This window comes from Halichoerus grypus, chromosome 8 (genome assembly GCF_964656455.1).
Source record: "Halichoerus grypus chromosome 8, mHalGry1.hap1.1, whole genome shotgun sequence".
Lineage (NCBI taxonomy): Eukaryota > Metazoa > Chordata > Mammalia > Carnivora > Phocidae > Halichoerus > Halichoerus grypus.
Window position 1 is genome coordinate 111,933,470 of NC_135719.1, and position 21,773 is coordinate 111,955,242.

General features: G+C 40.5%; 1 long non-coding RNA gene across 1 annotated transcript in view; it reads left to right on the forward strand.

Annotated features, from left to right (window-relative positions):
• Positions 1 to 21,773, forward strand: part of LOC144382785 (uncharacterized) — a 65,043-nt gene that overhangs the window by 26,488 nt on the left and 16,782 nt on the right. The window contains exon 2 of the long non-coding RNA XR_013450185.1: positions 14,754 to 14,985. This is a non-coding gene — a long non-coding RNA (uncharacterized LOC144382785). The remainder of the gene's footprint in view (positions 1 to 14,753; positions 14,986 to 21,773) is intronic.

Consider the following 21,773-nt stretch of genomic DNA (forward strand, 5'->3'; position numbering starts at 1 on the left):
TTGATTGATTTGTGGATGTTGAACCAACCTTGCAGCTCAGGATTAAATCCCACTTCGTCGTGGTGAATAATCCTTTTAATATACTGTTGGATCCTATTGGCTAGTATTTTGGTGAGAATTTTTGCATCAATGTTCATCAGGGATATTGGTCTGTAATTCTCCTTTTTGATGGGGTCTTTGTTTGTGGGATCAAGGTAATGCTGGCCTCATAAAATGAGTTTGGAAGTTTTCCTTCCATTTCTATTTTTTGGAACAGTTTCAGAAGAATAGGTATTAATTCTTCTTTAAATGTTTGGTAGAATTCCCCTGGGAAGCCATCTGGCCCCGGGCTCTTGTTTGTTGGGAGATTTTTGATTACTGCTTCAATTTCCTTAGTGGTTATGGGTCAGTTCAGGTTTTCTATTTCTTCCTGGTTCAGTTTTCGTTGTTGATACATCTCTCGGAATGCATGCATTTTTTCCAGATTATCTAATTTGCTGGCATAGAGTTGCTCATAATATGTTCTTATCATTGTTTGTATTTCTTTGGTGTTGGTTGTGATCTCGCCTCTTTCATTCATGATTTTATTTATTTGGATCCTTTCTCTTTTCTTTTTGGTAAGTCTGGCCAGGGGTTTATCGATCTTATTAATTCTTTCAAAGAACCATCTCCTAGTTTCGTTGATCTGTTCTACTGTTCTTTTGGTTTCTATTTCATTGATTTCTGCTCTGATCTTTATTATTTCTCTTCTCCTGCTGGGTTTAGGCTTTATTTGCTGTTTTTTCTCTAACTCCTTTAGGTGTAGGGTTAGGTTGTGTATTTGAGACCTTTCTTGTTTCTTGAGAAAGGCTTGTATTGCTATATACTTTCCTCTTAGGACTGCGTTTGTTGCATCCCAAAGATTTTGAACAGTTGTGTTTTCATTTTCATTGGTTTCCATGAATTTTTTTAATTCTTCTTTAATTTCCTGGTGGACCCATTCATTCTTCAGTAGGATGCTCTTTAGCTTCCATGTATTTGAGTTCTTTCCAACTTTCCTCTTGTGATTGAGTTCTAGTTTCAAAGCATTGTGGTCTGAAAATGTGCAGGGAATGATCCCAATCTTTTGGTACCAGTTGAGACCTGATTTGTGACCTAGGATGTGATCTATTCTGGAGAATGTTCCATGGGCACTAGAGAAGAATGTGTATTCTGTTGCTTTGGGATGGAATGTTCTGAATATGTCTGTGAAGTCCATTTGTTCCAGTGTGTCATTTAAAGTGTTTATTTCCTTGTTGATCTTTTGCTTAGATGATCTGTCCATTTCAGTGAAGGGGGTGTTAAAGTCCCCTATTATTGTATTGTTGTCAATGTGTTTCTTTGATTTTGTTATTAATTGGCTTATATAATTGGCTACTCCCATGTAGGGGCATAGATATTTACAATTGTTAGATCTTCTTGTTGGATAGACCCTTTAAGTAGGATATAGTGCCCTTCCTCATCTCTTATGTCTTTGGTTTAAAATCTAATTTGTCTGATATAAGGATTGCCACCCCAGCTTTCTTTTGGTGTCCATTAGCATGGTAAATCGTTTTCCACCCCCTCACTTTCAATCTGGAGGTGTCTTTTGGTATAAAATGAGTCTCTTGTAGACAGCATATCGATGAGTCCTGTTTTTTAATCCAATCTGATACCTCTGTCTTTTGATTGGGGCATTTAGCCCATTTACATTCAGGGTAACTATGGAAAGATATGAATTTAGTGCCATTGTATTGCCTGTAAGGTGACTGTTACTGTATATTGTCTCTGTTCCTTTCTGGTCTATGTTACTTTTAGGCTCTCTCTTTGCTTATAGGACCGCTTTCAATATTTCTTGTAGGGCTGGTTTCGTGTTTGCAAATTCTTTTAGTTTTTGTTTGTCCTGGAAGCTTTTTATGTCTCCTTCCATTTTCAGTGAAAGCCTAGCTAGATATAGTATTCTTGGCTGCATATTTTTCTCATTTAGTGCTCTGAATATATCATGTCAGTCCTTTCTGGCCTGCCAGGTGTCTGTGGATAGGTCTGTTGCCAATCTCATGTTTCTACCATTGTAGGTTGCAGATCTCTTGTCCCGAGCTGCTTTCAGGATTTTCTCTTTGTCTCTGAGACTTTTAAGTTTTACTATTATATGTCGGGGTGTTGACTTATTTTTATTGATTTTGAGAGGGGTTCTCTGTGCCTCCTGGATTTTGATGCCTGTTTCCTTTCCCAAATTAGGGAAGTTCTCTGCTGTAATTTGCTCCAGTATACCTTCTGCTCCTCTCCATCTTTCTTCTTCTTCTGGGATCCCAATTATTCTAATGTTGTTTTGTCTTATGGTATCACTTATCTCTCGAATTCTCCCCTTGTGATCCAGTAGTTGTTTATCTCTCTTTTTCTCAGCTTCTTTATTCTCCATCATTTGGTCTTCTATATCACTAATTCTCCTCTGCCTCATTTACCCTAGCAGTTAGAGCCTCCATTTTTGTTTGCACCTCATTAATAGCCTTTTTGATTTCGACTTGGTTAGATTTTATTTCTTTTATTTCTCCAGAAAGGGTTTCTCTAGTATCTTCCATGCTTTTTTCAAGCCCAGCTAGTATCTTTATAATCGTCATTCTGAACTCTAGTTCCGACATTTTACTAATGTCCATATTGATTAGGTCCCTGGCAGTTGGTATTGCCTCTTGTTCTTTTTTTTGAGGTGAGTTTTTCCATCTTGTCATTTTGTCCAGAGGAGAATAGATGAATGAGAGAACAAAATGCTAACAGGGTAACAACGACCCCAGAAAAATATACATTAAAAAAATTTGAAGAGACCTGAAACTGGGGGAAAAGAAAGGGAAAGAAAGAAAAAAGAAAAAGAAAAAGAAAAAAAAAAGAATATGATCAAGCTGGTGAATAGATCAGTGCCACACACTAGATTTTGGGCGTATTTTGGTCTGTTAGAAGAAACTGCCTCCCAAAATTTTAAAGAAAGAGAAACTTATATATGTACAAAAATAAGGGTAAATATGATGAAGGGATAGAATATGACTGTAAAGATGAAAATTATAAAAGATTTTTAAGAGGAACTGATAAGAAGTTGATTGAAAAAAGAAAGAAGAGAAATTAAAAAAAAAAAAGGAGAGAATGTGATCAGGCAGGAGACTAGAACAAAGCCATACACTAGAGATTTAGGGTATATTTTGGTCTGTTAGAAGAAACTGTATCCCAAAATTTTAAAGCAAGAACAACTTATATATATACCAAAAATAAGGTTAACTACAATGAAGGTATAGAATATAACTCTAAAAATGAAAAATAAAAAAAGATTTTTAAAAAAGGGATCGATAAGATGTTGGTTGAAAAAGGGAAAAAGAAAAATTCAAAAAAAAAATAGAAAAAGGAAACGAAAATTTAAAAAATTAACTTTGAAAGACTAAAGAATCAGGGGGAAAAAAGCCATGAATTCTATGTGCTATATTCCCCTAGGGCTGGAGTTCTGCCGTTCTCATTGATCGGTAAACTTGGTCTTGGCTGGCTGTTCTTGCTGATCTTCTGGGGGAGGGGCCTGTTGCTGTAGTTCCCAAATGTCTTTGCAGCTTAGGTGGTTTCTAAGGAGAGCTCTCTTCCTGGCTGGCTAGTGGCCACCTGCTTGTTGTGCTCACATGGCCATTCCTGAGTACATGCTAGTGGAGAGAGAGGGAGAGAGATTAGGATTCAGACCCCACCCTTATGACCTTATTTGACCTTAATTATCTCCTAAAAGCCCCATCTCCAAATGCAGTCACGTTGGGGGCTATGGCATGAACACATGAGCTTCGAGTGGACACAGTTGAGTCCACAGTAGGGGTTCCAGCTGGCCTGGCACCAGAATATCTGAAGCAAGGGGAGGGGAGGCTGGTCTGTGAGTGCTGACAAATGGCAAACTGCTTCTGGAAAGAGCTGTCAATGCCAGGCCGCAGAAGCAGAGCTGGGTAACACAGAAAGGGACAGCATCATTCCTCCTCAAGTCTTCTTGTCTCTCTCCAGAATCCCCTGCAAGGCAGAATGGAGTTTGCAGGGTCTCAGCTCCATCATCCCAGCGCAGAGTATTAAGGGGGGAAATTGCAATTAAGAGACAAGAGCTAAGTAACAGTTTCAATAGTGCTGTGACAGAGACTGCTGGTTGCTTATTTTTGACATCTGTTCTTCCTTTTGTTCCTAGTGATAGAACCCTAAATTTATTTGGAAGGCAAAACTCAGCTAAAGGATGTTTCTTGGCCTTCCTAGCAGATAGATATGGTCATGGTCATGTGACTGTATTTTAGCTAATAAATGCAGGTGAAATTATTATATGGGACTTCCAAGAAGTGGTTTTTGGTATTGGTTTTGTTTTTTTGCCCCTTCTTCCATCGTGCTGCTCAGAATGTGGTTATGATGGCTGGTGCTCCGTCAGCCATACTGGACGATAAGGACAAGAACCACTCACTCTCAAGGGTGGGAAAGGAGCTGTGGACCTTGATGACTTTGTAAAGTAACCATATTAGTCCTGGATTGCTAACTTCCTGATTCCTTTTATGTGTATGAGAGAGATTAACTTCTATCTTGTTTAAACCTGTTAAGGCTTTTCTAGTATATGCAGCCCAAACTAATCCTAAGAGAGAGGACACTAGGCTAGCTTGAACAGGTAGATCCACCTTGCTTCAAGGGTGTTCATCTCTTTGAAACTATTTTCCCTCATGGTACTTTAAATTTTATTATTAAATTTGTTATTAAAAGAATGTGTTATTAAAAGAATTACTAAAAATCCCTTTATTTAGAATTCAATTAAATTAGAAATCTTTCTCACTTAAAAGTACAAATACTTCTATGAGGATTAAGGGGGAATGAACAATCCATAGTTTAGAATAGATTTATTCAATCAGATTGTTTTTCCCAATGCTGAGCCAAAATCAAATGCTAAGACTTGAAGTATCTTATGGAAATTGTTTAGGTGCCTTATAGAAATTGTTAGTAGTTCTTACAACTGAAGATTTGGGTATCTTAGGGAAATTGTTACTAATTCTTATAAAAAACCTACAAGAAACCTCCCCTTTTTACATATAAGGAAACTGAGGCCCAGATTAAGCTAAGTGTATAGCTGAGGGTCCACTGTGAGTAGTGGTGCCAGGGATTTGAAACACCCTTTCACTATCCCACCCTGGCACCAACCAGACTAGTTACAATTCAATTATATTATGGATTACATAGACTTAGTGAACTAATATGGGAAACTAACCACTATTTATAACACCACTATAAAATGATCTTTTTTTTAAAGATTTTATTTATTTATTAGAGAGAGAGAGAGAGAGAGCACGAGAGGGGGGAGGGTTAGAGGGAGAAGCTGACTCCCCTCTGAGCAGGGAGCCTGAATCCAGGATCATGACCTGAGCTGAAGGCAGTTGCTTAACCAACTGAGCCACCCAGGCGCCCCTGAAAAGATCTTATTTTTAAGTAATCTCTACACCCTATGTGGGGCTCAAACTCACAACCCCGAGATCCAGAGTCACATACTCTACCAACTGAGCCAGCCAGGCGCCCCTGGACAAATAAATTTTAAACCACCAACTGGGGAGCACTCTATTATTAGTGACAAAAATGTCACCAAAATATTTTCAGTAGACTTTACAGAATATCTGGTTCATTGTTGAATAAGCAATGCAGAATGTATAACTAGCATTTGATACCTAGATTAAGCAGGGATTTTTCCATTCCAGGTGTAACTGCTTTAAAAATGTATCACCAGAGCTCAGATGTAACTGAATTTCCCTGTAACAGAATTCATCTGACTCAGGCTGATGGCCCTGTGCTTCTCACTGTGAGCACTGCTTATCGAAGCCTCAGCTGAGGCTTCCTTGTGGCTTGGGCTTTGAGCTCTCCACCCTGACACTTTTGTTTGGGACTTTGCCCCTGGCCTTGGTGACTCCTTGGCAGGCCTGGAGACACTGAACTTGTAGCCATCTTTGACATCCCAACTCTTGGGACGTGAGGAAATCTTTGAATCCTATCTGTGCTGCATGCTGGCTTGCAGAATTCAGAGGGGGCCGGGGGAGGTATCCACTGGCCCAGGCTCTTTCTGCCTAAATACATAGGGCCACCATGTCCACTTCACTGTCACTCTCCGGAATCGGTGTGAGATGCACTGTGAGTTAGTCCCATTAGCACCCCAGATGGGAAGTGGAGAACAAAGCCCTTTCTTTTTTTTTTTTAAGATTTTATTTATTTATTTGTCAGAGAGAGAGAGAAAGAGCACAAGCAGGGGGAGTGGCAGGCAGAGAGAGAAGCAGTCTCCCTGCTGAGCAAGGAGCCGGATGCAGGATGCAGGGCTGGATCCCAGAAGCCCTGCATCATGACCTGAGCAGAAGGCAGACGCTTAACCGGCTGAGCCCCAGGGGACCGAGAACAAAGTCCTTTAGCTGAGAGATTTTCAAACTTGCCTGGGGGTGTCTGCCCCTCCCCAGCAGGGCTTTCAACCTTGAGGCGGGTGGAGGGTGGAGAAGAGCAGGCTGGGAAGGCTCCTCACAAGCATCTCAGAGCTCCTGATTTCTCTCTCCAGCCTTTTTTATTGCCCAGGAATCGATCTTATCTCCCTCCTGGGGGGGCAAGAAACTGCCACTAATCCCTATCCTGCATTATTTCCTACAGGACTCTACCCTCTACCCTAGGCTCAGGCTAACTCTTCCATCAAGCCCTTTTAGAAATCAAAACAAAACCACTTCTCTCTCATACTCTTAGCTCTCACAAATAAAAAATGCTTTGGTTTTCGACTCTTATGGCCTGCCATGACTTAAAAAGAAATCACTTAGTCAGTGGAAGTCTTTGTGTTTGCCTTCCCTGTGCAGTCACAGATGCTCTGATCCAGCATGGGGAGAGCCACAGGGCAACAGGGATAATTTTCAGAAAGGAAAACCTCTTTTTAAAATCTCTGTGTATTATCCCATCACATAAATAACAGAAACCAGCTTAAGCTCGGTTAAAGAGAAAGGAATTTATTGGCAGAAACCCCTGTTGGTTCTCGTACCTTGTCGACTCCTGTCTTCCTGGATATAATCATTAGGGAGCCCCAGGGCTTCTTCTGTTCTCTATCCTCCCTGGAGGATTTCTCTCAGACTCAGACCTCTCAAGACCAACTATACACAAATGACTCCCAAATTCATGTCTCTAATTCAGTGCTCTGACTTCAGCTCCAGGGTCATACAGCTGACTCTCTACTTGATGTTATCCTTGTGGCTGCTAGAAGCATTCTCAACCTTGGCGTGTCCAGAACCAAAGTCCTGATTTTCCTTAATCCCCTTTTTGCCCCATTCCCATTAATGCCTATCTGTCCCTTCCGTTATCAGGCCAAAACCTTTCAGTGATCCCTCCTCCCTCATTCATTCACACCCCATAATCAAACGTTTGTAGATTCTGTGATCACCACTGTAGGAACAGAAAATACATTGGTCCAAATCACCATCACCTCCACCAGAGTATCAGAGCTGCCTTCCGCTTGGCTTCCCTTCTTGTCCATCTAGAGCTTATTCACACAGTCATCAGGGGGAGTGTTCTAAAATGTCATTCCTCTTGCTTACTTACTGTGATTGAAGCTCTTTAATTGCCTCCCATCTTGCTGAGAGTGAAATCCACAAAATCCTTATCACCACTCTTAAGCTTCCCATGACGGGAGCCCTGGCCACTGCTCTGACCTCTCCCTGGTCCCTCTCTCCCTTACCTCTCTGCTCCAGAAAACTTACCTCCTGTTTCACAAATATGCCAAGCTCACTCCTGCCTCAGAGCTTTTGCACTTGCTATTTCTTCTATCTGGAATGCTTTTTCTTCAGATATTTGTATGGCTTACTCACTCCCCTCGGGTTTCTACTCAAATGTCAACTTATAGAGATACCTTTCATCTGTGTTCTTTAGAAGATACTCATTTCTTCCCTGGACACCATACTGCCTATTTTTCCAATACTGTTTTATTAATTTTCCATGTGTTATACCGTATCTTTACTGTCTTATTTGTTTATCGTCTGTCTTCTCACCTCTCCCACAATGCTCACTAGAATGTCAGCTTGATGAGGGTAGGAACTATGTTTTATTGTAATGTCATAGTAGTCTCATATTTTTAGCATAAGAACTTATCTGGTATTTACTAGATGCTTAACAAATATTTCTTAAAATAAATAAGAAAAGAAACAGGCAAACAAATAAATTAGGGTATATCAACTAGACATTGCTTCGTGATAGATCACCCAAAACCCTGACTTAAAATGATGAAAAAATTACTTGTACATCTATGAGTCATATGGATGGATCTACTCATCTGGGCGAGGTTTGGCTAATCTTGCCTGGGTGTGCTCATATATTTGTGATCAGCTGGTAGGTCAAATGAGGACTGGCAGGTCTAGGATATCCTTCATGCCTCGTTCACATGTCCAGTGGTTGACTGGCTCTTTGGGACTGGGACTAAGCCTGTGGGTGGGTAACATGTATTTAATTACCCTGAAGGCTACACTGAAGTTCTTCTCCTAGGAGGCAAGGGAAAAGAGAGAGAGAGACAGACACAGACTGAGGAAGTGTGGAGACTTCTATATCATTTTCACCATATTCCACCATTCAGTGCAAGTCATAAGGCCATCCCAGATTCAAGGGATAGGTAAATTTATTCCACCACTGAGAGGAGCTGCAAATCCCAAGAGTGTAACAACAGTGTTGGTACAGTGAGGGGTGAGAATTGCTGCTATTTACACAAATCATATTGCCACATAGAGCGTCTTACAGAATCCAAGGAAGACTTTAACAACCAGGCCTAGGAAGCCTTAATATTCACCTATTGAACTTAAGGAACTTCTCTCTCCATTCTGACATTAAAGTAACTCTGTTTCCAATTCCCAGACTCCGAATCTTGCAGTTCAAATTTTAGGTTCCAGGAGAAATAACTGGCCTAGCTTGGGTCAGGAGTTCCTCTTGGCCTTTCCTTGTTCCAATTCATATTGGCTAGAAGGAAGGATTAAATTTAGGTCCTGTAGATCAAGGGGCAATTCCCAAAGAAGTGGAAATTATCAGGGAAATTAAAGGAGAATCCTCAAAAGGATCCATCATAACATCTAAATATAAGTTTTGAAATCCTAAAATTTTAAATTTATTTAAAATATTAAGATATCCAGGAAATACATGGAAGAGATTTCTCTTCTGGGACTGTGGTGAATTTAATATGAATCTGTAAGAGACACTGAAAATATTTAAATGAATTGAATTACCAACTAGCCAAAGATGGTTCTAGGCTAATATGGCATAAAAATTATAGTATTATTCTACATTTCTCTTTCTTTCATTTGGATCTATATGACATTTTTCTCATGCTTTGTTAAATAGGCTTTGTTGAATTTTCCTTCAGTATTGGACTTGGCTGTTGGGCTCTCTGAATTTACGAGGCAAAGAAAAGAAAACAGTAATGAAAGATATTAAGTGTCTCAGTTTTATATTGCTGCTATAACAAATTACCACAAATTTAGTGTCTTAAAACATTTATTTTCTTACAATTCTGGAGGTCAGAAGTCCAAAACAGGTTTCAGTGGGCTAAAATCAAGATGTTGGCAGAATCGTGTTCTTTCTTGAGGCTCTAAGGGAGAATCCATTTCTTTGCCTTTTTCCAACATCTAGAAATCATCTGCATTCCTTGGCTCATGGCCCCTTATTCAAATCACTCCAACCTCTGCTTCTGTGGTCATCACATCTCCTTCTCTGACTCTGATTCTCTTATTACATCATTCTTTCATTTATAAGGACCCTTGTGATTACATTGGACCCCCAAGGTAATCCAAGTTAATCTCCCTATCTCAAGGTCTTAAACTTAATTACATTTGCAAAGTCCCTTTTGCCATGTGAGGTAACATATTCACATGTCCTGGGGATTTGAAACTGGATATCCTTGGGGGGCCATTATTCTTCCTACCACAGCAGGTAAATATGAAAACTAGACCAATCCATCCTTGGTCATGTAGATTCTACATTTTTCCAAATATAGGAGGTTGTTACTCAGAAGGTGTTTATAGAACATTGGGATCTTCAACAAGTAGGTTTGTACCTATACATATTTAACAGATTGATTTACATCCTCATACCCTCAGATAGAAGGATAAACCAGAATTTGTTAATTTGGATATCATTATGCTATTGCAGAAATAGTAGCATTTCCAAGTATGTATTCATCATACAGCAATTGTTAAACTGCTCTGAACTGCTGTGTGGTTCATAAATTACCCTACGGCATTGGCAGGCAGAACTGCCACTATTGTCAAGTCTTTAAGACACTCCATCGTTTTTGTGGGGTGCCTTTGCTCTAGCTTTCTTCATTCATCACTGAGAATCATAATTCTTCATAAAATCTTTAACCCTGCATCTGAATCCTCCCGAGAGACCAGCTCTACACAAGCTCCTGGTCAGTGCCCCTGGGCCTCTGTTTCTGGGTCCTTATGGCACTCTGTGGGCCCTCAATAATCTTGCAGACAGTTTGTCTGGCTTGAGAATATTCACTGCGATTTAATTCACATTAAACTGGCCTCCAGGTACTAATGTGGCACTTGGAGGAATCTTGCTAAACTAGCTGACTTTTCACAGAATACCTGCCTTGTATAGAGTCATGCGTGGCATAGTATTTGGAGAAATTGTTTAGTCCTCCCCTGAGGACTTTGTCCTGCCTTTTAACAGGACACACAGAGTCTCACTCTTGGAAAACTTTCTGTCAAATTCCCATTCACCTAATAGGAGTACTTGGTAAATTTCAAGTAGTAATGATTCTGGTCACCCAAATTTGTGTCTGTGTGTGCACGCACACGCGCGCGTGTGTGTGTGTGTGTGTGCATGGTTTCCTCTCCCACCAAGCAATTTTCAGACACCACTGTGTATCCTATAGTTAACTCAATTCTGACCCTATCTACCTGGAGACTGGGCCAGATTCCACAGGTTAAGGGCTCCATCCTACAAGACTGACCCCCTCTCCTGCCTTCATATACCAGTCCAGGTTATCACCTGTGCTTCTGACTTACTGGCTATAGATTGAAGGTTTCCATCACTCCCTCCTTGGGTTCAATTAATTGCTAGAGCATTTCACAGAACTCAGAGAAACATTTTACTTACTAGATTACCAATTTATTATAAAAAGAAATAACTCAGGGACAGCCAGAGGGAAGAGAAGCATAGCGCAAGTTATGGGGAAAGAGTATAGAGTTCCATTCCCTCTCCAGGTATACCACTCTTCCCAAATTTACTTGTGTTTACCATCTAGAGCTCTCTGAACCCCCATCCTTTTGAGTTTTTATGGGAGCTTCATTATATAGGCATGATGGACTAAATCATTGGCCAATAGTGATTGAACTCAATCTCCAGCCCTGCTCCTCTCCCTGGGATGGGGTGAGGGGGTGTGGGACTGAAAATTCCAAAACTAATCACACAGTTGTTTCCTCTGATGACCAAGTCATTAGATCACATCCTTAGGTGATCTAAGAAGATGCCAAATGTTACCTTATTAACATAACAAAAGACACCTTCACTGCTCTTGTCACTTAGGAAATTCCAAGGGTTTTAAGTAGCTCTGTGCCAGAACCAGGATGAAAATCAAATATGTATTTCTAATTTATAAATCACAATATCACAAGTGTCCAAGTGGAGTGCTTCCCAATTGCATTTGATGGTTGTGGAGCCAGAGGGCAAATGCTGACAGGTGGGTGGGTCCTGGGAGGATGCTGAGGGTAAGTCCAGGACAGCAAGTCCAAAGGAAGTTCAACCATCAAGGGGGCTAAGCAAACCGTGGGACATAGGATGGCCTGCCAGAAATCAGGGGATTAAGCACACAGGAAACTAGAAGTGAGGAGAGCTGGCAGGAATGGACAATGAGAGACAATGAATAAACTCTGGAGACAAAGTGCAAATACCTGTAGCATGTTCTAATATTCACTTTTAATAAGTCTATGAGGTTAAGCTACATTCTGTTAAAGAGGCTCACATATGCACCACAGCATTGCTTATAGTAGCAAAAATAAATAAATGAAAAGGGCTGGTTAAATAAATTATAATCTCTATGATGGACTCTTCCTCTTGGTAAAGGAATAAAGATTTGTATGTGCTGAGATGGAAAGGCCTCCAAGATATACTATTAAGTAGAAAAAAGCAAGGTACAGCATATGTACATGCAGATAAATGCCTTTTTTTTTCTATGAGAGGTGTGCAAGAAAATGCTATAAGTGGGTACTTCAGGGAGTAATTCTGGGGGTGGAGAAAGAGACTTTTGTTTCTTATGTCTTTCTGTACTATCTGAAGTTTGTGATCATGTATCTATATTTCTTTTGTTGTTTTTAAATATCAGCAATTGGTGATCTAGGATGGGATTGTGGATCTTTTTTTTTTTACTTTTTTCTTTTTTTTTTTTTAAAGATTTTATTTATTTATTTGACAGAGAGATAGAGAGTACAAGTAGGCAGAGTGGCAGGCAGAGGGAGAGGGAGAAGCAGACTCCTCTCCGAGCAGGAACCCCCGATGCAGGGCTCCATCCCAGGACCCTGGGATACGACCCGAGCCGAAGGCAGACACTCAACCGACTGAGCCACCCAGGCGCCCCGGATCCTTTTTTTGGTTTCTTATTTGTACTTCTTTGCTATTCTTAACCCAATAAATATTATTTTTAGGAAGAAATTATATAAAGGAGCACAGTAAGACAGACATCTCTAAACAGAAGTATTCTCCTCCTTTTCTCCACTTTTAAAGCATAATTATCTCTCCTTTGGCGCTTGCTTTCAATTTTCCATTTTTTCCCCCCACATACTAGTAAATGCAGTTTCACGACTTGAATCCAGGACTTTCTGACTCTAAAATCTTGAATGTATTTCATATCACTTCCAAGTGAAACCCAATGGAATATTCAATTTCAAGCCTAACTTGCCTTGCAAAGTGCTACCTGGTCTTCTCACTCACCCAGGGAAATTCATACATAGAAGAGAATATTTGTACTCAGAAAGTTATTTATTTTATGTTGTCTTTTCTTCAAAACTAGATTCTAATCTGTGAGCAGGATTATGTCTTTTCTTTAGAAGGTGAATAGCTCCTCATCTGTAAATTTGCCTAATAAACACTCAAATTTTTGCTGAAAAAATGAAATGAGTTGCATGCACATGTGAACAGTAAGTGTCCTAAGGTATCAATTATATGATTACCTATAGTTTTCATCTCTGAAGGGCTGCCTGGATCACTGGTGAGGACAGGATCGATGAACATTGTCTACTGTGGGATGCCCTGTTTGACACCTGTTGTCTTCATGGAATTTAGCCCTCCTTTTCACTCTCCAAGCATTCTGGTTCAGACAGTAAATTAAATGATCACCCTAACTATGGGTGCAGGAAAGGGAAGTAGCAGTATGTATGCAATGTATTTGTCATCCTGTGCTCTTTTACTTCTATAAATGTAAGAATTCAAAGAACAGGGTCAACTTCTAGGGAAAAGAGTTTATACACTAGACATGAGCCATGTGGACTCCAGCAGTGTAGCAGAGATAAGAGCAAAGTCTAGCCATACCAGCTGGAGAAGAGTATAAATTCATTATATCCATCACAGATACAATGGATCTTGGGCAAAATGCTGTTAAGATAAATGACCTTCCCTGAAGATGAGATTAGGAGTCACTCCAGAACTGGCCAGGATCTCAGCCTACAGATTCCAATCTTTAGGATTCCAGCTGAAAAGTCTCTGGGAAGAAAAGTTGTAGAAATGGAGCATTCATTCTCTAGGGTTTGGGTAGCTGGAGAGATTCAGAACATAGAAGCCTCTAGGACATCAGCAGCTATCCTATGACTCAATCATTAAGACTAAATAGATAGCAAGAGTTCACTGGTCATTTGCATTCAGATATTACAAAGAGAAAACTAAAAAGATGAGGTCAGTGATGGTTTGCGAGGCTGGTTAACACCGAATGTGCAAACTCTCCATTGAGTTTCCCTTAGAGTTGATATGCACACTAGTAAAACTGATGAAGATCCTTGGATCTGTGGGAGAGATGGACATAGGTTTGAGTCTCAAATCTGCCCCTTATTAGCTGTGAGATGCTGGACAAATCACCCAACCTCAAAGCCTCAGCATCCTCATCTATGAAATGGGGAAAATAGGAATGGTGACCACGAAGGGCTGTTGTGAAGATTCAGTAAGATAACAGAGAGCCTGGCACGCAGCAAGTGCTGAATAGATGCCAATTCTCTCACACATTAAAGACAAGTTTTCCTTCTGTATTCAAACTGACCCGTGCAGTGTCTTATCTCACAGGACTTGCCCAGACCTGCTGTGCCTCCCTACTGCATGTGATGTGAAGTCCTGGGGCATGGCAGCTTCCTTGGTGATCTGAGGCTCCTGGTCAGTGGACAACAGCTCAGCCCTGCCAGACAGCTGGGAAGTGTCCTGGGTGTGCATCCTAAGCTGGGAACTGGCCTCAGGGAGAATTGTTTTGGAGATAAAGAGGTTGCTATTTTGCCTTTCTCACAGCAACGATTCACTGATGGCACACGAAGAGCGTTTTTTGGTCCACTCCCATTGCAGATACATTCCAGCTGCTTTTGGATGAACTGCCCTTGTTCCCTACCCTTAGATAGCCCAGATATTTCTCTTAGGTATATCCTTTCTTCTTAAAAAGGAGGAGGAAAAAAATAAGAAAGGGAAAAAGGTGTTTTAGGCTAGAAAAGAGGACAGGAGATGTAATGCACCACTCACCCGCATTAGTTTTTTTCCTCCTTCTTTCTCCCTTTGTCTCAAAGCTCTGGAAGACATACGTGGCAAAAGCACCCTGTCAGCCGTGGACTCATCCCACACCCATTTTTCTTTGTGGCCGCTCATAAAATGCTGTAGAAGAGTTCCTGTCTAAGTATGAGAAAATACTGAAACAATGTCAAGAAATTAAAAAAAAAAAAGCAATTAATTGTTCCTCTGGATGAGTCTGCAATGGTTCCCACTGGACAAGAGCTTTTGCTGGAAGAGCTACAGAGCCTGGTGAGACGACAGGGGAGCGGTCCTGAGTTAGCAGGTGGGCGGGAGGTGGGGTTGATTTGGTGGCTGCAGCCTTTAGAACTTTATCTTCGCCATTATCCAGGAAGCTCGAGATTTCATATCAGGGATATTTTTTCTTTAGCATTGAGAAGCCAGAGAATGGTCAAGAAAAATGTGATCTCCGTGTACCCGCAGCTTCATTCCCCGGCCCCTTCTCTGCTCTCCATGGTGGTGGGGCTCAACCCTGCCTGCAGGATAATTCCCACACTCTCCTGTCAGTTGGCTTCTGGCTTTTGGGCGTTGCAAGATGCTGGCAAGAGGTTGCAGGTGGGGTTGGGAGGGGGGTGTGAAGATGCAGGAGGAAGGGTGCACACAGGGCAGCTCTCTGCTTTGAATGGCTTCTTCAGCAGTGGCTGCATCCTGCCTTTGACTCAGCCCCCACTGGACAGGTCTGCTGTGGCGCCAGCCCCTGTGTGGTGACACTGGCCCTGGGCTCTGGAAACTCCACTACTTTCCCCTTTGCCTCTCTGCTGTTGTTAATCTCTGGTTGGGCTCACTATCTCTTGTTTGGCTTCCCGCTCTTCTATCACCCTTGTAACTATTGCCAAGCATTGATTTCCCTTTAAAAAAAAAATAGAGTGGTTTCCTTGTTGGACCCTGACTATTACCAGGAGGTGGTTGGGAAGAAATTAAGTATATTTAAATACTTTTCAAACAATAAATGCAGTGAACATTTGGTACTAGATTACCTTGGAAACAAGGTGACTTGCTTAACGCAAACCTTGAGAAGCCACTCATAATTAGACCTTTGCTGTTTGAACAGTGTACAATAGTTTTGAATTTTGAAAGTTGAAGAAAAGGTATGAGATATGCGGAGGAAAAAGATGAAGAGGTTCCTAGTATTGCCTTTCACCCCATCTTGCAGAGCAGACGGGCACCGCCTACTTCACTTCTTCCCCTCACTTGCTCCCCCTCACTTGCATAAGAAGAGCAGGGGCACGGGCAGCGGTTGGCAAAGCGTTCTGGAACTGCTTGGGTTCTTTTGTTCCTTTGCCTCAAGGCCTGAGTGAGCGAGACAGATTTATTTGTGCCAGGAAAACTGTATGTTGTGGTAACCAACTCCCTCTTTTTAGTTGGCTCCATCAGGCCCTCAGTCTATTGGAGTCTGAGGTTTGAGTAAAAATGCAAAAACATACTTTCTATTATGATCTGCAGTTTTTCAGAGGAGAACCCTCATAAATGTTCAATACTGCTTTTATATGTGGGATGCATAAAGTGCAGTAAATATACACACAGCCATTTTTGTTTTGCTGCTCTGAAAAGCATGCTTTAAAAACTAGAATTTCAAAGTAGCCTACTTGAGGACATTTAATTCCACCTGGGACGTGGGTGGCGTGAGACCTCGCAATAGCTCAGGCACTGTATTGACTTTATGCACCTTTAGCCACAAGGCAGGAATTCACAGCAACCCAGCTTCTTAGTATAGTTCCAATAAAATCAGAAGCATCCAGGCCAGTTGTAAAACAAGGCCTTCATTTATAGAAGAAAAGTGTTATATAGAGTGATATTCAGCTGCTGAAGAAGCCATCTTGATTCATTTGATAGGAAGAGCCTGTTGGAATTTTCTGGACACTTTACATGTCCTTAAACCTTCAAAATGAACAAAACTGACATGCGTTGTGTTACTTACCTGTACTTGTTAACAAAAATGAGCTTATCCCCCACTTTATAAAAAAAAAAAAAGGTAAAAAGATGTATTTGAAAGAATCATTTATGGACTTAAAAAATTATTTCTCATACTGTATCCTCAGAGGCACAGAATACCATACAATTCAAACAAGGGCTTTTGTAGTTATGCTGCTTAGAATTCTCCAGCTAGTTGGATGCTTCTGTGACAGGATGATTTGTTGAGACATTATTTTTCTTTTTTTCCCCTTTTCTCTAGTTTCAAGCAGAAAGGCAGTTTTCTGTGTTCTCTTGACCCAGAGGATGTTCTCGTCTCTTGCCAGCAGCCTTACCTCATTAAGGGGATTATGTTGGGGGTGTGCATGGGGAAGAACTGGATAAGTGTACCCTCCTTCTAACTGGCATATCTACTACTGTGCACCCTCCTTTAAAGTAAAGCAGGGGAGAGACAATGGCAAATCCCATGACATCGTTTCTGAAACTGAAATGCACAATAGCAGCTCAGTGAATGAAGAAAATAAGGTCAAGAGAAGCTAAGTAGCTTCCTCAAGCTTACACAGATAGTCAGTGATACAGCAGGGACTTGAAATCTTATAATAAATACAAAATAAATGTGAAATAATGTGTTAGCTGTGATTGTTATGATTATTATTATTTATATATATTAACCCTGTGACCCTGAATTTTATCTCTAAAACTCATTTTTCTTCGTGTATTCTGTGAACATATTAACACTCCTTGAGATGTGGAGAGCTGATATTTGCAGATCAGAAAATCATGCACATTTAAACATAATTGTTGCTTAAAGTTCTCTACCAATTCTATTCCATTTTCTTTTCCTTATTTCCCATAATCAGATAATACAAGATAGCATAACATTTTTCTAAGCTACTTTTTAAACCTATCACTTTTTTGCTGTCCCCTCTCCTTTTTTTTTTATTTTTTAAAGATTTTATTTATTTGTCAGAGAGAGAGAGAGAGGCAGGCAGAAGGAGAGAGAAAAACAGGCTCCCTACTGAGCAAGGAGCCCAACGCAGGACTTGATCCCAGGACCCCAGGGATCATGACCTGAGCCAAAGGCAAACACCCAACCGACTGAGCCACCCAGGCATCCCTGTCCCCTCTCCTTCTTTACCTACCCCCCCATTCCCCATTCCTTGCCCCGCTCCCCCAACACATAATTCCTGGTAGATTGGTTGGAGGTAGAAAGAGTCCCCTATTACATTGCTTCTGTCATCAACAATCCTGAATTCTTATTGTCATTTGGAAGTTTGTTTGTTTGTTATAACAATTGAGAATAATTCACATGCCATAAAATTTTAAAGTGTATAATTCAGAGGTTTTTAGTCTATTTAGTGTTGTGTAATCATAACCACTCACTTTAGATTATTTTCATAACCCCAAAAGAAACCCTATACAATCCTGTGTTTTATAAAATATAATGGAAAATATCTGAGAACTGATTATTGCAACCACATGTGGATATCAGGTAATCTACAGGTAAAAATACTTTTTAAAACCAGTAGAACTGGTCGTTTACTTAGAAAGCTCAGGTGCATGTCCTATGTCCCAGCAATTCTATCTCTAGCTGTTTGTGAAGTAGAAATGCAAGACTATGTGAACTAGAAGATATGTATGGAAAAGTTCATAGCAGCACTATTTATAATAGCCTTGAACTGAAAACAACCAAATGCCCATTAACAATGGAATGGATAATTAAATTATGGTATATTCATAGAATTGAATGTCACATAGCAATAAAAAATAAAAACTATAACCATACGCAATAGCACATAAAAATTAAAAATTTCACAAAAATAATATTGCACCAAAGAATAGAAAATGGCTGCAGTATTATCCCTTTGATATGAAGTCCCCAAACCATAAAAAAGAAACTATAGTGTATTTACTTATAATAGTATTTACTAGAGTACAAATGTAAAGAAAAACAAGGGAGTGATTCCTATAATGTCAGTACAGTGGTTACGTTTGGGGTGGAATGAGGTGGTTGTGTTTAGCATGAAGCGCTGGGAGGGTTCTATTTCTTTATCTGGGTAGTGCTTATATAGGTATGTACATTATGCTGTTTTATTAAGCTGTATGTTTACATTTTATGTACTTTCTAGTATGCGTATTTTAAATATTTTTAAGACAAATAATAATAATAAAGGCAGCCTGGGGATTCTAGCTGGTTAGCCTATACACCTGATGACTGGGCTGACCCTTAACCTGATGATAATGACCTGGATGTCAGGTAGAGTGAGGAGAAGGTATTGAGGAGCCTCATAGGGCTATCCCACAAAGCCAAAGCCACCAAGAAAGGGGTAAATTGTATCTCAGGCCAGCGGTCTTTAAACTATGCTCCTGACACCTGAGGAGCCCTGTGGAGATGCCCAAGAACTGCCTTGGCCCACAGAGGAATGGGTGGGGCTTCCAGATTTCCATCCTCATTTCAAAAGCATCCCTACATATATCTGTTTTATACTCTTTGGTATATAATTTCCATTGAAGAGAGAGTTCTAGTCTTGAAACCCCCTGCTACAGTGTCTATTAACATTTTATTTTATTTTATTTTATTTTATTTTTTAATTTTTCTTTTTTTTCTTTTTTTTAAATTTTTTTATTGTTATGTTAATCCCCATACATTACATCATTAGTTTTAGATATAGTGTTCCATGATTCATTGTTTGTGCATAACACCCAGTGCTCCATGCAGAACGTGCCCTCCTCAATACCCATCACCAGGCTAACCCATCCTCCCAACCCCCTCCCCTCTAGAACCCTCAGTTTGTTTTTCAGAGTCCATTGTCTCTCATGGTTCTTCTCCCCCTCCGATTCCCCCCCTTCATTCTTCCCCTCCTGCTACATTCTTCCTTTTCTTTTTTTCTTTCTTAACATATATTGCATTATTTGTTTCAGAGGTACAGATCTGAGATTCAACAGTCTTGCACAATTCACAGCGCTTACCAGAACACATACCCTCCCCAGTGTCCATCACCCAGTCACCCCATCCCTCCCACCCCACCCCCCACTCCAGCAACCCTCAGTTTGTTTCCTGAGATTAAGAATTCCTCATATCAGTGAGGTCATATGATACATGTCTTTCTCTGTTTGACTTATTTCGCTCAGCATAATACCCTCCAGTTCCATCCACGTCGTTGCAAATGGCAAGATCTTATTCCTTTTGATGGCTGCATAATATTCCATTGTATATATATACCACATCTTCTTTATCCATTCATCTGTTGATGGACATCTTGGCTCTTTCCACAGTTTGGCTATTGTGGACATTGCTGCTATAAACATCGGGGTGCACGTAGCCTTTCGGGTCCCTACTTTTGTATCTTTGGGGTAAATACCCAGTAGTGCAATTGCTGGATCATATGGTAGCTCTATTTTCAACTTTTTGAGGAACCTCCATACTGTTTTCCAGAGTGGCTGCACCAGCTTGCATTCCCACCAACAGTGTAGGAGGGTTCCCCTTTCTCCGCATCCCCGCCAACATCTGTCATTTCCTGACTTGTTAATTTTAGCCATTCTGACTGGTGTGAGGTGATATCTCATTGAGGTTTTGATTTGGATTTCCCTGATGCCGAGAGATGTTGAGCACTTTTTCATGTGTCTGTTGGCCATTTGGATGTCTTCTTTGGAAAAATGTCTGTTCATGTCTTCTGCCCATTTCTTGATTGGATTCTTTGTTCTTTTGGTGTTGAGTTTGATGAGTTCTTTATAGATTTTGGATACTAGCCCTTTATCTGATATGTCATTTGCAAATATCTTCTCCCATTCTGTCAGTTGTCTTTTGGTTTTGTTGACTGTTTCCTTTGCTTTGCAAAAGCTTTTTATCTTGATGAAGTCCCAATAGTTCATTTTTGCCCTTGCTTCCCTTGCCTTTGGTGATGTTTCTAGGAAGAAGTTGCTGCGGCTGAGGTCGAAGAAGTTGCTGCCTGTGTTCTCCTTTAGGATTTTGATGGACTCCTGTCTCACATTGAGGTCTTTCAACCATTTGGAGTCTATTTTTGTGTGTGGTGTAAGGAAATGGTCCAGTTTCATTCTTCTGCATGTGGCTGTCCAATTTTCCCAACACCATTTGTTGAAGAGACTGTCTTTTTTCCATTGGACATTCTTTCCTGCTTTGTCAAAGATTAGTTGACCATATAGTTGAGGGTCCATTTCTGGGCTCTCTATTCTGTTCCATTGATCTATGTGTCTGTTTTTGTGCCAGTACCATACTGTCTTGATGATGACAGCTTTGTAGTAGAGCTGGAAGTCTGGAATTGTGATGCCGCCAGCTTTGCTTTTCTTTTTCAACATTCCTCTGGCTATGCGGGGTCTTTTCTGGTTCCATACAAATTTTAGGATTATTTGTTCCATTTCTTTGAAGAAAGTAGATGGTATTTTGATGGGGATTGCATTGAATGTGTAGATTGCTCTAGGTAGGATTGACATCTTCACAATATTTGTTCTTCCAATCCATGAGCATGGAACGTTTTTCCATTTCTTTGTGTCTTCCTCAATTTCTTTCATGAGTATTTTATAGTTTTCTGAGTACAGATCCTTTGCCTCTTTGGTTAGATTTATTCCTAGGGATCTTATGGTTTTGGGTGCAATTGTAAATGGGATCGACTCCTTAATTTCTCTTTCTTCTGACTTGTTGTTGGTGTATAGGAATGCCACTGACTTCTGTGCATTGATTTTATATCCTGCCACTTGACTGAATTCCTGTATGAGTTCTAGCAGTTTTGGGGTGGAGTCTTTGGGATTTTCCACATAAAGTATCATATCATCTGCAAAGAGTGAGAGTTTGACTTCTTCTTTGCCAATTTGGATGCCTTTGATTTCTTTTTGTTGTCTGATTGCTGTGGTTAGGACTTCTAGTACTATACTGAATAGCAGTGGTGATAGTGGACATGCCTGCCGTGTTCCTGACCTTAGGGGGAAAGCTCTCAGTTTTTCCCCATTGAGAATGACATTCGCTGTAGGTTTTTCATAGATGGCTTTTATGATATTAAGGTATGTACCCTCTATCCCTATACTCTGAAGAGTTTTGATCAAGAAAGGATGCTGTACTTTGTCAAATGCTTTTTCTGCATCTATTGAGAGGA